General features: G+C 37.7%; 1 protein-coding gene across 11 annotated transcripts in view; it reads left to right on the top strand.

The window, feature by feature from the left end:
- Positions 1-16,593, top strand: part of SEMA6D (semaphorin 6D) — a 552,663-nt gene that overhangs the window by 217,758 nt on the left and 318,312 nt on the right. For 10 of the 11 annotated variants that reach the window (XM_032297552.1, XM_032297553.1, XM_032297549.1 and 7 more), the window contains one exon: positions 15,705-15,776. The gene's annotated coding sequence lies outside the window, so the exon portion shown is untranslated. Of the gene's footprint in view, positions 1-12,174; positions 12,273-15,704; positions 15,777-16,593 lie in introns of all 11 variants that reach the window. The other variant, XM_032297542.1, reaches the window with a different exon arrangement.

Raw genomic sequence — 16,593 nt, 5'->3', positions numbered from 1 at the left:
AGAACCTAGCACACAGTAAGCACTCAGTAAAGGGTGGCTACTATTGTTAGTGTTATTATTATTAGTTATCCACAGACACTCTAGTTGGAACCAAAGGAATAGGAATCAGGCACTAGAAGGAGAGAGGATTAGGAGAGCATAATTGGAGGAAGAATAACAGGAGCTGGCTGGACAATTAGGAAGGCACTGAAGAAAAATTTAGCAGATTTCTTTCCCAGTTCACCCCAATATGTCCCTCTTTCCACAATCCCAGCATTAGAAAATACAGGATTCAATAGTTAAAATTCAAACAACTTATAGCAATATCCAAGTTTATCATTTGCTTTCATTCTTCTTTTTTTATTTTTATTTTCACAAAATTCTTGGAAAAAGAAACTGCCTGCATTCATTGTTTTGACACATTGTGTAGAGCATCCACACTAGGTGACAGGAATAGAGTAAGAAGTAACGTAGACGTGGTCCCTCCATTCCATTGATAAGTTCCCTGTCTCTGGTCCATTCTGATATACCTACTGTTGGAAATATGGGGAAAAGAATCTCTCCAGGATTTAAATACTCATTTAAACATTAAAAACTAAGCCTCCAAAGATTGAGGTCAGGCCTGATAGTGGTCCTCGCCTATCTTCATTGCTCTTCCACATTTCTCACCACCATTAACTCCACTTTAACAGCTCTGGCATGATGAATAACTGATGAATTATAAAGATGAGAAAGAGGAGAGTGGCAATTAGAAGCAGATTTATCATGAATTTAATGAAGATTAAGTTTCAGGAATGCTCACTTGCCCAACTGGCTTCAGGACCGTGAGAGAGATCCTGATACAGTAATGGGTTCATATAGCCATGAGTTTTCATAAGATTTGCAAAAGGAAAACATTTTATTGATTTTTTAAAGAGGGGGCCCTCAAATTCTATAGCTTCAGCTCCCCTCCAAGATGGTTCCCCCCTGCCATGATAATGATGGTGATGATGAATAATGGCTAATGTTACCGTGATTATTGTGGGCTTATTCGATGCCAAGCACAATGGCAAGTACTTTACCTATTATCCCACTTAATTTTATTGTTCTTTAGGAGCTCACTAACAATTAGGATATAGAACCAGCAGGAAGTTTGACCAAACAAGGTGTTGGAGGCAACAAATTCTGTGAACCATGACTTATCCCCAAAATTAAAAAATCAGGGGGCTTTCTCTATAACAGTATTTCTTAGGGAGTCCAGACACCTCCATGGTATTCATAAAAATTCAGGAGTCCATGAACTTGTAAAAGAAAAATGAATCTTTATTTTCATTTACCTCTAATTGAAGTTTAACATTCCTACAATTATTAATGTAAGATTCAAATCAAAGTAGTATTAGTAGCTACTGTGATTTTATCACCAATAAAAATTACAAATATTTCAATATCACATACAGTTGTTATGGATATCAGGAAATATTATTTATGCTCAACACTGCTTCAAATTATTAGAGCTGCAGCTAGAAGTCTTTCAGCATTATTATAAAGAAGTACATATAATAGGGTACAAAATGAAAAGATTCACTTCTTCTTTTGACAGTGAAGGACCAGAGACTACAGTTATGCACTCACCTTAAATAAGGTAAAGAAAAAAGAATAATATTTCCAAAACAACAGTTTTAAGATAGGTAATAGGCAGTGCAAATGGTGATATCTGATAGAAGGAAAACAAATGAGGTAATCCCTGTGATTATCTCAGTTTACTGCCTCAAGAGTTTCTAGGAAAGAGGATCTGAAACAGATGACAGTAGTTCCCCTGTACTTAGCAAATGGATTTGAGAATTCAGGGAGGCTACAGTATCTAGACTTTGTGAGGCAGGGTACTGAAAGCAAAGAGCTGCATAGAGAGAAGGCTTTTGAAGTCTTCATGATGAGTATTCTCAAGTCTTCTACTGCATTTGCATCAGCACAAGGGTTTGAGGAAACCACCCATATCTTGAGAAAGACCAATAGAGAAATGTATGAAACAGTCTCAGGAGATCACATAAGGGTGGTAATAATTTTGGTCCTTCCAGCCAGAGTGGAAAAACCTTGTATTATACAGGGCACTGGCAATGTACTTGGAACAGTATTGCCTTAGTAGCAATAAAAAATTATTTCTAAAGACTGCTCTAGTCTTCTATCACAAAGATGATAAGCAAGCCTTGGAAAGCTTACCCAATAATTTATTTGGATTTCTCAACAAATCTCAAACATACTTAAAAGAATAAAAATTATCTAGCATTCAAAAATATAAAATTCAAATGTCAAGCACCCAATACAAACTTACTTATACACACAAAGAAGCAGAAAAAATACACCTTTTATTAGGAGAAAAAAAATCAATCAATACAAGAAGATTCAGAAGAAACATAGATGAAAGTATCAGCACACAAGGTTATTAAGCAGTATTATAAGTATAGTCTGTGTGCTCAAGAAAGTAAAAAGAAAGCATGAGCATACTAAGCACAGATGTGGAGGATAATTAAAAAGACCTAGTTCAAACTTGTAGAGATAAAATATAACTGCCCAAGATTTAAAAATACATAGGAAGAGACGATCTGAAGATTAGACACTATGTAAGAAAAGGTTAGTGAATTTGAAGATATTCCTATAGAAACTAACCAAAATTTATCACACAGGAAAATTTCAAGCAGGCTAATATATTTGTAATTAGAGTGCTCAAAAGGGAAGAGACATGATGAAAAAAAATTTGAGGAAATAATGGGTAAAAATTTACAAATTTGATGAAAAATATAGACCCAAAGATCTAAGAAACTCAATAAATGCCAGGCACAAGCGTTGGAAGAAAATTGCAACAAGGTGTATTGTCACCAAATTGCTGAAAACCAGGGATAAACAGAAAACCTTAGAAGTAGCCAAAAGAAAGAAAAAAGTCACAATGAATACAGACAAAAGAGAACATAAAAATGACTACAGACATTAAAACAATGCAAGCCAAAAGACAGAGAGGAAATCTCTTAAAGCATTGAGAGAATAAAATTATCAACCTAGAATTTATACGTAGCAAATTATATCTCAAAATAAAAATAAAAATAAAAAATGTTTCAGGTAAATAAAAGCTGAAATCTAGATCTATACAAAGTAATAAATATCACTGAGAATGTTAAAAGTCTGAGCATATATAAAAATACTCTTAATTTTTAAAATCTGTTTAAAATACAATTGGTTAAAGTAGAAATTATACTGATGTATTGAAGGTTTTCACCATATATGCAGTAGTATGACAATCATAGTTGAAGATTTCCACAATTTATTTCAATAAGTAACACAAAATTTATGCTAAATAGGAATATAAAAAACTTAATCAATGTTATCAACCAATTTGACCTAATTGACATTATGGAAGACTCTCTCCAATAATAAAAATACACATTATTTTCAAAGGCCCATGGAATATTTATCAAGATAGGCAATATTCTGACCATAAAAGAAGTCTTATTAATTTAAAAAGGACTCAAAACATACAAAATATGTTTCCTAGCCACAATGGAATTAAATTAGGAATTAGTAGTCGAAAGGTATCTGGAAAATCTCCGTATATTAGGAAATGAAATAACAAACTTCTAATTAACCTGTATGTCAAAGAAGAAATCAAAAGGGAAATCAGGATGTATTTGGAAATGAATTAAAAGCAAGAAAAATAAAAATGTGTAGGATACTGTTATCACAGTGATTGGAAGGTGATTGATAGCACTAAACACCTTTTTTTAGGAAAGAAGAATGGTCTCAAATCAATGGCATATGCTTCCACCTAGAAAAACTAGAGAGACAAAAGCAATTGAAATCAAATTAAGGAAAAGAGGTAAAGCTATGAGCTCAAAACAAAACAAAAACTATTAATGAAGAATATCAGTATAAATGTGGCAGACAGACACTAAGATAAGCCCCAATGATTCCCACCTTTCAGTATTCATGCCTTTGTGTAATCTCCTGCCCTTAAGTGTGAATGGGACCTGTGATGTGTTTCTAACCACTTACCTATGGTAAAGATAATGAGATGTCATTCCTGTGATTAGGTTGTGTTATATAGCAAAGGTGATAGGATACAGCTCTCATCATTATGTTGCGTTATGTGAAACTCCATCTCAGCAGACTGCAGCCAGAGATTCTTCTTGTAGGCTTGATGAATTGAGTGACCATGTTGAAGAAACCCATTTGGCAAGGTGTGTCAGCAGCCTCTAGCCACTTCTGGTGGCCTCTAACTCCTCAGAGCAGTCTTGAGACAACAACCTCTAAAAAGCCAGGGGCCTTCTTCATACAGCTGCCAGAAAATGAATCCTGTCAATAGCCTGAATGATCTAGGCATCAGATACTTCCCAGTCAAACCTGCAGATGAAAACACAGCCCCCTGATATGTTGATTACAGCCATGTGATGTATTTTGTAGACCAATTTGCATATGGCTTGATTACTAAATGCAGGATGGTCTGAGAGAAAAAGGAGAATCAAGAAAAACCTAAGCTGGTTTTGCACTGAGTGGTGGTGACTTACTAAACCACACAGACCACAGAGAAACAGATGGAGGGCAGTGACAGTGGAAATAAAAAATTCTGCATTGACTACACTAAATTTGAGGTGCTTACGATATCCTCCCATAAGGGAGGACATTTAAAATTCAAAACTTTTATAACCTCAAAACAAACAGTAGGTTTTCTCTTTTCTTTTCCCTGCGGCTTTCCACTTAGACCAATATTAGATTTAAGAATTTCTGGTGGAAATTTTATTAAATTCTATCTAAAGAAATTTCACCTCTGGGTGATAACAGAGGTAACTATCTGGGGAAAAATATGGAGTAGTGCAGAGTGTTCCGAATGTACTGTATTTGGTTATTCTACTTCAATTTCTTAAATAACACATGAATTTATGAAATAAAATCCATTCTTAAAAATCAATTTCGCTAACTCCTCCATTGACCCATTAAGCTCTTTAGATCCCTGTATTCAAACCCCCAAGTCAGAAAATTTTAAAATCTTACACACAAACTTTAAAAGATGCCTATTTTCTGGGTTTTGTTAAGGCATAACTAAGTGAGGTTAAAGTCATCTAATTAGCCATTCCACTGCTGTGTCTCTTCATTTGCAATTGAATGACACTCAACTATGGCGAGGAATTCTCCTCCTGTGAATTCTCAGAAATTATTTAGAAATTACTTAGAATCTAATTTTTATGCCCAAGGAGCTCAGTGAGAAGTAGTCAGGCTCGTTACTGCTTATCAGAAATTACTTTTTGTCTCAAGTCTTTTTTTACCCTGAAAAGCCAATTTTGATAAGAAGTGAAGATTTAAGCCAGCAGGAGGAGGCAAACCATTGTAAGCAGTGATCAAGGAAGTTGGGTTAGCCAGGCTTATATAGAGTAGTCCGAGAAATCATCTTGCTGATGACCAAATCATACAAAATGATAAGTACCGTACTCTCAATGTGCTTTGAAAGCACTGAATGGAAATCTTATATCTGCTCTGATTAAAAACTACATCATGATGCTGTGTGCTTGAGGACGGTGTGTAAGAAGGAAGGAACACAGCTGAAAATCGGTGATTCATTAGTGTTAGGTGTTAAAGTAATTGTGAATGTTTTTCTTTGTTTTCTAACCTTTTGTGGAGATAAGAGTGTGAAAGGGGAATGAGAAGTATTTAAACATATTGCAAAAATTTCCTAATTTTTATTTAAACTATAATAGAATCATCAAACTGGGTGAACAAATTCCAGTTGTGGTAAATGTTACAGATTTGGTAAGTGTTGCTTATAAGTAACTGAGATGTTTATTACCAATAACCACTTGAACATAAAATGGCAGATTTAATGACCTGAAAATTAAATATCCCTTGATCTTGCAAAATTACTGTTTGTATTTGCCCTAAACAGGCATGTTGAGTCCTGTCTGTAGCCCACAAGTCCCCAGATGGTCTGACTCTTAATGACTTCCTCTTCCTGCTTCCTCCAGCCACTTCCCCTCACTCTGCTCAGCCTTCCTGGCCTTCTTGTTGCTCCTTGAGCAAGCTCATTTATATGCCAGCGGCTTTGAACTTATCTCAGCCTGGACCACTCTGCTTGGTCTTCAAATCACTGCCTTTATTCGATTCTTACTTCAAACATGACTTTCTCAGAGAAGCCTTTGGTGACCACGTTGCCTAAAATAATGGCATTCCCACCTGCACCGCACCAGCAGTCACTCATCATCTCGTCACACTGTCATTATTCCACATGCGGATACCTTGCACTCTGAACTTCCCTTTATTCATTAGACGACTTCTTCGTTGTCTCCCCCCAGTCACTGCCACACACACACTCTTGAATGTGCGCTGTATGAGCACACAGACCTTGTGCTTTCTCCCCCACTGTTGTACTTAAAGCACTGGAAATATCACCTAGCACAAAGGAATCATCTGTAATATTTCCTGGACAAGTGATTAAGTTGAATCTAGTAGACCATGAATCTGAGGCTTGTCTATCAGAGATAAATTTCATAAAGGTTATTACACATAGCATAGAACAGTATTTCCATCATTAAAAATAGTAATAATGCCCATAGCAATTTTTGTATTGGTAAATTGAGGTGTACAGGATGTTGGGAAAAAAGCTTAGAAATTTAATTGCTTTCTGCTCTTCAGTGAGTCACTCTATTTGGAGTGGAAAATCTGGTCCTCATATGTTAATTTAAGAGAGATGAGCTAAGACCAATACAAACCACAGATAGTCCCAAACGGATAAATTCATAAGATTAGAACTCGAAGGGCAAATTTGTAAAATATGTGAAGAACATATATGTTTCTGCCTGTATATTCACATTTATCCTGGGTTGAATGAACAATGTTACCTTCAGATGTGCCCAGGTCCAAGCCAGTGCATACCAAGGTTTCATCCTGCCACGTGAGTAAAACAGGCCTGGTGCAATGCCAGAATATACTGAATATTTCATAAAGTTACCATTCCGTGGTTCTAGATACTGATTTTTTTTTTCTTTTACATCCTGTTAGCATGATTCATTTCAAATCTTGATACTACCATGGAGTTCTTCCAGACCACCCCAGTGTGATATACTCTGCCCATTTCTCTGACATCCTGTAGCAGTTATCGGTAATTAAATGTGGCCTGGCTTTTGCTATTTTTGTTGTCTTGAACTCTTACTTGGGGTTCTTTTTGTTTTGATTGTTTGGGGCTATGATTTAAACTTCAAGTCATTATGGCTCATTTTACCAACAAGATTTTTAATGCAGGGATAGTGCTTTTAAGCTTTCGTGCTTTCTGCAGGACCCAGCACAATGCCTTACATAGCTGGCAAGCACTGCATATGTCACCTCACCAGCTATTTTGGAGGGCAGATGCTGCATGCACCCCAGATGACCCATCTCAGCCTCCGTCTTCTCAGACAAGAAATATATAGGTGTTTTGTGAGGAAACTGAGCCTACTTGCTACAGCCCTTTTAAGTATTGATCTGGAGTGCTGCTGTTGCTACCCTAGACATTACTATATTTCTTGCTTCCCTGCCATCAGAGATTAAATCATTGACTGTAATGAACTAGAGTTAAAACTACCAGGTTCTTCGGATTCTCAGATAGAATGAAAAACACATTAGTTGTGGTCGTTTGTTGTTATTATTTTTTTCCTGTTTCTGTGAGCCATAGCAAATTGTGATTACGCTGTTCACAATGAATAGATAAAATGCCTTCTCTTTTTCATTATTAAGGTTAGGCAAGAATGCAGGTAATTTTGTCTCATAAAGATTACTTAATTCACCTTGGGTGAGGGGAGAAGGGCTGAAATAAAGCTAAAACCTATTCTACAAGAACTCAGCCTTCATGGCTCTGTTTGTTCCTAGTCTGGCTTGTAATTTATTAGATCTCTTAGCAAAACAGATGCCATTGAAAGAGGCACGTGGACAGAGAGAAAATGCCAGACCATAAAGAGACGTAGCTACAAAACCAATTCAGTATTGAACTTGGACATGGGAAGGCCTTTTAAAAAAAATGAAGAAAAGGATCTTCGGTAAGTAAATCAGAATACCTCTGATTCCTGAAGGAATAGCAGCAATCCATGATAGCAATAACAAAAACAACCAGGACCTAAAGCCACCTAGTTTTTCATTTTGGTGCAATATTTTCAGTTGCAAGTTAGGTTCCACTGTGAGCTCTGCATGAAGCTTGTAAGTTTCCCCTAGAAATATTGTTCAAGCCTTCCAAGGGCCCAGAATGTTCAACCTGGTCCTTCACAATTATCCACATACATGTATCCTTTTCTTCACAATTCAAAACTTTCTTCTTCATAAACCCTTTGCTGATCATCTCTGCCCATAACAAGTTCTCAACTCAATTCCTATAGCCCTGACTTCATATATGTCTACTTTAAATCTTAACATATCCAGTACTTTTTAGTTTACAAAGGAAAATAGGCTCAAATGCCAAAATTTCTCAACCCTTCACAATGTATTTCCAAAGAAAAGGTGGTGGTGGCTGAAGCAGATGTAAGTGTCATGTCAGGCCCGATTGTTGTGGAGTGTGTTGATAATATTGTGGGGGGAATCTCAGTGGCACCCAAAGGAAACAGACTTTAAAGTTGGGCAAACTTTATCAGCAACATGTCTTCTGTAGTTTATTGTGCAACTATATTAGTTTCCTGTGACTGCTATGACCCATTATCAGATATTTGGTGGCTTAAAACATTAGTTTATTTTCTCCCAGTTCTGGGGGCCAGAGGTGTGAAATCAAGGTGTCTGCCAAGCTGCACTCCTTCCAAAGGCTTCAGGGAGAAACCATTCCTTGCCTCTTCCAGCTTCTGGTATCTCCAGCCACACTTTGACTTGCAGCCGCATTACTCCAGTGTTCACCCCTGTGGTCACTTTGCCACCTGTGTGTCTTCTCCTCTATGTATCTGTCCCCCAGACTCCCTCTGCCTCTCTCTCATAGGGTGCATACACATGATTGCCTTTAGGTCTACCTGGGTAATGCAGAATGGGCTCCTCCCCTTGTTAAATTTACTCATTCACATATTTTGCTATATAAGGTAATATTCACAGGTTTCAGGAGTTATGATCTGGATGTATCTTTCTGCGGGCTGCCATTTGACCCACGTAGTGACCTTCAGAGGCGATTTTAACTTTTTTTAAGTTACAATCCCCTCATCAGTAAGATGAGGTTAATAAACTTTTATTGTCATACAGTTAGGAGAAATAAATTTTCCATGTAAAATATGTGTTGCAGGATCAGGTAGAGTAAAAAGTCTTTCTCTGGATGCTCTTGTAATAAATTCAGCCCCTGCAGCACCCCCTCCATAGAGGTGTCTCATATGTGCTCATTAGGAAAAGGTTTCAGTTATTGTATGGAATATGCTACCCCACCCCATCATGCTTCAGGTGCCTTTGTCTCTGCCTCATGCCAGGTCACTGCCACCAGTGTTCAAGTCCATGCCAAGGGCTCCTGAGGTTCCCAGATCTGCCAACATTGTATTACACTTCTGAGTCTGGCTTTTCACTTTTGTGAGATGGTTGGTTTGAGGAGGTGCTGATATGCAGGCATGGTAGATAATTCCCTGCCACCACTGTGGTGTGGCTGATTTAGTTAAGCCCTCAAGGAGCTAAAATTTTAAAATCCCTCCATTATTCCATTCTCTAGCCTCTAACACCCACTTTTCTATTCTCTGTTTCTATGGGTTTGACTTCTTTAGTTTATACATATAAGTGAGATCATGCATAAACCACCCTGTACCCTTGTCAAAATGGAAAGACTCTCTCTCTCACCCTTTAATTTAAATACGTCTTAATGGACAAGTACCATATATTAATATATGAGTCCGTGCAAAGTTAGGTCAGAACATGAATCAAAGTGACAGTCATGGGCCATGGATTGCTCCACCCCACTGACAAAAGAGGGACTGTCATAGACCAAGTGGGTTTGTCTGAATTTATGAAGAGACCTAAGTTTCTTCTGCAAATAATCAGGTAATCACAAGTCTGCAGATATGTATGAATCCCAGCGATAAATAAAAGTGAGCCTCTAGCTAGAATACTCCATTTCCCTCCTCTCATACCTCCTGGCCCTCCCTTTCTGCCCTCATCACTCACAGACACAGAAGTAAATGTGCCTTGCATAGCACCTAGAATATGGTAGGTACTTGATAAACACAAGATCATCTTCTGTCGTGTACTCACAGTGCTTTGCACACAGTCAGTAGTCAGTAAATGCATTTTGACCAATGACTATCTAGATTTATAATAAGAAAGAAAAATTGAAACATTCCTTATAAAATTTGAATCATTTCAACTTGGCCTCTAACTCCAAACTCTTTCACTGTTAATTGGTTCTTAATAATAAGCCCCTGAATACAGATGTTTGTACAAGAAGAAGTGGGCAAATAGTTTTCCACATCCCCATTAAAATTCTTACTGCCTAGACCTAGCTTTGCAACATTGCTCGGTGGCTAAACTCTTGTACAACTTATAAAGGGGAAAGATTTCTGGCTTTATGTTCTAAACCCAGTTGATGTGGTTTGGATTTGTGTCCCCACCCAAATCTCAAGTCGAATTTTGATATCCAGTGTTGAAGTGGGGTCCTGGTGGGAGGTGATTGGATCATAGGGGCGGACTTTTTCCTTGCTGTTCTCAGGATAGTGAGTTCTCATAAGATCTGGTTGTTTACAAGTGTATAGCACCTCCTCCTTCTCTCTCTTTCTCCTTCTTCCACCATGTGAGATATGCCTCTTTTCTCTTCGCCTTCCACCATGATTGTAAGCTTCCTAAGGCCTCCCCAACCATGCCTCGTGTATAGACTGCAGACCTAAGTCAATTAAACCTCTTTTCTTTCTAAATTACCCAGTCTCATGTAGTTCTTTTAGCAATGCAAGAATGGACTAATTCAGTAGTAAAGGGCTTTGCCAGTTCTGCAATAATATTACCTATTGGTTTTCTCAGGGAACTTGACGTGCTTTTCTGATATCAAAATGTTCATATTTATAATTTTTCATAGGAAAAAGATAAAGATAAGAATTTATTTTTATTTTCTTCCAGCTTTATAGGTGGCATAATTGACAAATAAAAATTGTATATATGAAGGTGTTCAAAATGATGATTTGATGTACATATATATTATGAAATAATTATAATCAAGGTAATTAACATATTCATCATCTCCCATAATTACCAATTTTTTCTGTGTGTGGTAAACACACTTCAGATCTACTCTATATGCAAATTACAAGGACATAATACATGATTATTAACTGTAGTTTCCATGTTGTGTAGTGGATGTTCCAGAACTTACTTAGTTCATTTTATAACTGAAATTTTGTACCCTTTGACAAAAATCCCTCCATTATTCCCACCCCCTAGCTTCTAGCACCAACTTCTCTACACTCTGTTTCTATGGATTCAACTTCTTTAGTTTCTACATATAAGTGAAATCATGCAGTAATTGTTTTTCTGTGTTTGGCTTCTTTCACTTAGCAAAGTGTCCTCAAAGTTTCCTCATGTTGTCACAAATGGCAGAGTTTCCTTTCGTTAAGGGCTGAATAATATATTCAGTTGTAAATATTTGTCACGTTTTCTTTATCCATTCATCTGCTGGTGAATACTTACATATTGTTTGCATATCTTGGCCATTGTGAGTAATGCTACAATAATGTGGGAGCATACATATCTCTTTAATGTATTATTAATAATTTCATTTCCTTTGGATATGTACCCAGGAGTAGAGTTGATAGACTGTATGGCAGTTCTGTTTTTAAGTTTTTTGTTTCTTTCTTTGTTTTTGAGATGGAATCTCACTCTGTCTTCCAGGCTATCCAGCCTAGAAGTGATCTCAGCTCACCGCAACCTCTGCCTCCCAAGTTCAAGTGATTCTCCTGCCTTAGCCTCCCAAGTAGCTGGGATTACAGGAGTGTGCCAACACTTCCGGCTAATTTTTTTTGGAATTTTTTTTTTAGTAGAGGTGGGGTTTTGCCATGTTGGCTAGGCTGGTCTCAAACTCCTGACCTCAAATGATCTACCAACCTTGGCCTGCCAAAGTGCTGGGATTACAGGCATGAGCTACCACACCCATTCAATTTTTAGTTTTTTGAGGTTCCTTGACACCTTTTTCATAATGGTTTTACCAATTTACAGTTCCACCAACAGTGTACAAGGGCTCCCTTTTCTTCACAAGGATAATAAGTTTTATTTTTGTTTTAGAAATGAGAGCTTGAAGATCTGGAAAACTGTGACTTACCCCTTTCAATGTAAAAGCATTGTGCCCTCCCTGCTGCAAAGCTGGGATCATTTCAGAAGTGGTATGCCAAGTTTCCAAGCATTTATTATAATTTATGTTTCATGGGCCCATTGTCATTCCCTACCCTGGAAATCACTGTGGATTGGCACACTCCAGTTCTGGTTTGGGCCAAGTTGTTATTTATGCTAATACTTGCTAGAAGAAGCAACGTAGAGAAGGTAGATTGACATAAGGCCACATACCCTGTGTATTCTCATTAAACATTTAAAAGCTGAATATGCAAGAATGTTGGAAAATGTCTGGGACCTAACTACTGAAAATGTTAGCTAAATGGTATAATTAGAAGTAGAGGAACATATGAAAAAAAAAAGGCTGTTGAATTAGCAAAAACCTTGCAAGCATAGACTTAGGTGCCTGCAAAATTGAAGTGGAGCTGTTTTTTTCTTTTATATTTACATCATGGCATTTTGCTGGGGATTAACTCATTGTCTCTTTTCTTTCCCTGCCAGGATGCTAAGAGAACACTGATATAGATATAGTCCTTTATCATCATCATATCTGTTTCCATAAGACCTACACTGGCAGCATCAGTGCCATTTAGTAAATGTGCCTGCTCCAGTAGGAAGCAGAAAGAAGACCAGTTTGAACACTTTCCCCTGCTAGCAATGTGATCTAGAAAAACTGTCTTTACTTTTATGGTCTTTGCGTTTTCCCTCATCTGTAGTATAAAAATAATATTAAAATTCCAACAGGATTGCTATAAGACAGTTTGTGTCACAATAGGCCAGTAGATATGTAAGTAATGGGCTTATGCCACTGATTGTCACTTATTGAGCTAGATTTGACTGCCTTCTTGTTAGAAATACAGTACAATCAAGAAAATTAGCAACTTCAACCTTGTTTGTAATTTAAATGTATGTTATTCTGCGTGTGTGTGTGTGTGTGTGTGTTTGTGCATTCATACCTATGTTTCTTCATCATTGAAAATGCAATTACAACTGAAAGGGATTTCCATTATTGGTGTTTTCTTATGATGGTAGAATTTATCCTGAATTAACAACATTAGTAGAAATTGAGACTTTTAACCACTGCAATCGAACAAATAGTAAAATGGTATGGAGACAAGTGGCTTGAATTCTGAGCACTAGCTCAGCAGGGAAACAGGCAATAAGGAGCAAGAATTGTCCGATTCATGGGCTCAGTGTAAGCAAGTGAAAGCTTGGCTCTGAGAAGGGACACAAGTCATCAGGGGTCACAGTCAGCCAAGATGCTAACCTTGGAAGAGGCAGCCGTAGATGTGAGGTGAGCTGGCTTATGTGGAGCAAGTTCACAGCAAAGGGGGAATTATCAAGAGCAGCTGACCCAATACCTTCCAAAAGATCACCTGCTTATAAAAACCTCTTATTTTACATATTTTTCTGTTGACGGGCTGTGCAAGTATTAAAGCATCACTTTTCCTTACTTATCTTCTAAAGATCAAGAAAGATCAAGAAAGCACAGATGAGTTGCCAGTATTCAATATCCAAGTTTGAATGGCACAGATGAAATTGTCCATAGCTGTTAGACTCTCAGCCTAAAGGGAGTAGTGCTTCCCCTGGGTTGTGTTCACTTATCCTCATCAACACACTACGAAGCGATTCAGAATGATATCAAAGACCAATTCCTCTTCTTCTACCCTGTCTAGACTTTCTTGTAATGTTTTATATAGAAAAGTCCTAGAATTTCCTTTTTATTAACCCCCGAACTCTTAAGGTCTCTGAATATGGAAAGTCTGTCACTGCCAGATTTCCTATCAGCATAATTTCTTTTTTTTTTTTTTTTTTTTTTTTTTTGAGATGGAGTTTCGCTCGTTACCCAGGCTGGAGTGCAATGGCACGATCTCGGCTCACCGCAACCTCCGCCTCCTGGGTTCAGGCAATTCTCCTGCCTCAGCCTCCTGAGTAGCTGGGATTACAGGCACACGCCACCATGCCCAGCTGATTTTTTGTATTTTTAGTAGAGACGGGGTTTCACCATGTTGACCAGGATGGTCTCGATCTCTTGACCTCGTGATCCACCCGCCTCGGCCTCCCAAAGTGCTGGGATTACAGGCTTGAGCCACCGCGCCCGGCCAGCATAATTTCTTACCTGTTTTAAGTACATAAACCATCTTTTCTGAACCCAGTGGCATAGTGGGTAGTGGGAGTTATCTGCCCAGAGGAAGGAGTATTTTATCACTGCCATGATTGAGAATTATCAGTGCAAGGTGGTGATAAAAAGTAGATCAACTTTTAGTTGAAGCTGATTATTATTTTAAAATTCATTACAGGTAGTGCACCCCCTTATTGCCTGAATCTGGGGCGGATTTCCTGCCTTAGAATGCTATTGTCTGAGGACAGTTGCTTTAAGGTGCATGTGCATGTGCACATGTCCGTGTGTATGTGTGTGTGCGTGTTTAGTAGGGGGAGGACTTTAAAACTGTCTTTAGTTTTTTTCCTTTTCCTTTTCTTTTTGAGGAATTTTAGAAAATCAGGACACTTCAGCCTGTTCAGTTATATATTCTGTAAGTATTTCCAGAGTACTGTGAGATTAACAATTCCAGATATTAGAATTGGAATCATAGGCAAGCCCTGTTCCATGCCCATCAGTAGCTCAGACATCTAAACATCCTCCAGATTCCCCAGAAGGTGTTTATTTGTTCATTTATTGAAAAAGTATTTATCAAGTACCTACTATATGCCATGTACTGTGCTAGATATGGGAGATAAAATTAACAAAGAAATCTTTGACTCTGTCTTCATTTAGCTTCCAATCTCCCAGGTATGGTTAACCTCCTTTCTTTGTGAAAATTCTGTTTCCCAAATTCAGCCACTTATTGCTACTTTTAAAATATTTCCTATGTTGATATATGAAAAGTGTTCTTATTTACTTAAGATTTACTTTATTCCTGATTAAGTTTAAAACACTTTTATAAGGAAATATTTTATTTCTGCTATCAGAAGTTAAATGGAAACTCCTATGATCTGTGATAAATAGAAGACATATAAATACAAATACAATGGAAAAAAGAAACCTAATAACAAATTCTAGTTGAGTCTTGTCTGCCAATACCTAAATTAGTTAAAAGATAGGTTAGTACAGTTTGGGGACATAGTTTAACCAAAATAAGACTTCTCCCATGAACTAATTGTAATTGTTGGGAAGGAAATAACTTGGTTACTGTATGCCTTGGTGTTACCTTATTCCACGTCCTTGTTTCATCTGACATTCTTGCTTAGCTGCAATAACCATGTCCTGTGTTTTTTCAGGCCCTGGTCAACGCTGTTGGCTTACTTATTAAGTTTTGTGTGGAGAAATCTTTTTGGTTGAAGGCCTAAAATTGCTTAAATCAACTGGAATTATGAACCAGTGCCAATTTATTTTCTCTTTTTTTAGTAGTCTGTAGGTGACACATTTTCACTGCATTTGTAGCTATTCCAATGTATTTTTGTTCTTTTTTTCCTATTTGCTGTAGAATGCATAATCCTGGATCTCTTGGTCACAGACTGACAGCCTGAAGCCCTCCAGAAGCCCAAGACTCCTGGCGGTAAGGCATGAACTTTTTTGCAATTGTGCCTCTTCTACATAGAATGACACTGCTGTTTGATTTATGTTTGAACCTGGAAGATTTATTCTTTTTAGGGAAATATTTAATCTAATCTTGATTTTTGCCTCAAATTGGCACTAGACGATCTTGACTAAGTGGTCAGGTGGGGTTAGCTTTACAGATTGGATTCTTGATTTAATACAACTCACACTATAAGCGTTATTATTATTGTCTAAACCCTCTCAGCCAATTTAGAAAAAATAGGATGGGGGAGAATAAAGACAAATAACAAAGCAGCGCCTAAGCACACCGTTTGAATCACAACCTAGCTCTGTGTGTTGCATGCGTAGCCATACACTGACAATCCTTTCTGAGGTGCTTCCAAATTTTATTCAATGTAAAGTGTGCTTTTTCATAACCAAATGTGTATACTGTAATGGACTCGTCTGGTAAGCAGCCACACAAAAAGGCAAGTTGCATGATGCCCATAGATGGAAATACTCCAAATTATGACCAAGTGATGGGAGAAGTAGCAGCAAAGTGCCGGAGAGTCTGTGAACTGACCTGTGACTACTGTGCCTCATGAATGTTGGTGGGAGCAGGGCGTATCACAGTGACATGGCGTTGGGTGACTAAGCGGACTTCATTGTGACTTTCACTGCTTTTACAGACTCTGTGAGACACTGATGCACTGTCCTAGTCATTGTGTTGAAATCACTGATGACTCTTAGTGGAGCTTTTAGTCTGTTCATCTCTATAAATATATCTCCAGATTCTGGTACATTCTAAACTCCCACTTCTCCCCTAAAGATGGGAC

Source organism: Sapajus apella, unplaced genomic scaffold (assembly GCF_009761245.1).
Source record: "Sapajus apella isolate SASKATOON/1434 unplaced genomic scaffold, GSC_monkey_1.0 scaffold37, whole genome shotgun sequence".
NCBI lineage: Eukaryota > Metazoa > Chordata > Mammalia > Primates > Cebidae > Sapajus > Sapajus apella.
This window is presented reverse-complemented; position numbering and strand designations above follow the sequence as displayed.